A 753-nucleotide genomic window follows, 5' to 3' on the forward strand; every position below is an offset into this window, starting at 1 on the left:
GATGGTCAACACTGAAATCAGATTGATTATATTCTTTGCAGCCAAAGATGGAGAAGCTCTATACAGTCAGCAAAAACAAGACCAGGAGCTGACTGTAGCTCAGATCATGAATTCCTTATTGCCAAATTTAGACTTAAATTGAAGAAAGTAAGGAAAACCACTAGACAATTCAGGTATGACCTAAATCAAATCCCTTATGATTATACAGTGGAAGTGAGAAATAGATTTAAGGGACTAGATCTGATCAGAGTACCTGATGAACTATGGACGGAGGTTCATGACATTGTACAGGAGACAGGGATCAAGACCATGCCCAAGAAAAAGAAATGCAAAAAAGCAAAATGGCTGTCTGAGGAGGCCTTACAAATAGCTGTGAAAAGAAGTGAAAAGCAAAGGAGAAAAGGAAAGATATAAGCATCTGAATGCAGAGTTCCAAAGAATAGCAAGGAGAGATAAGAAAGCCTTCCTCAGCAATCAATGCAAGGAACTGGAGGGAAACAACAGAATGGGAAAGGCTAGAGATCTCTTCAAGAAAATTAGAGATACCAAGGGAACATTTCATGCAAAGATGGGCTCGATAAAGGACAGAAATGGTATGGACCTAACAGAAGCAGAAGATATTAAGAAGAGGTGGTGAGAATACACAGAAGAACTGTACATAAAAGATCTTCACGACCCAGATAATCACGATGGTGTGATCACTCACCTAGAGTCAGACATCCTGGAATGTGAAGTCAAGTGGCTCCTTAGAAA

This window comes from Bison bison, unplaced genomic scaffold (genome assembly GCF_000754665.1).
Source record: "Bison bison bison isolate TAMUID 2011002044 unplaced genomic scaffold, Bison_UMD1.0 scf7180017864110, whole genome shotgun sequence".
In the NCBI taxonomy this organism is placed as follows: Eukaryota; Metazoa; Chordata; class Mammalia; order Artiodactyla; family Bovidae; genus Bison; species Bison bison.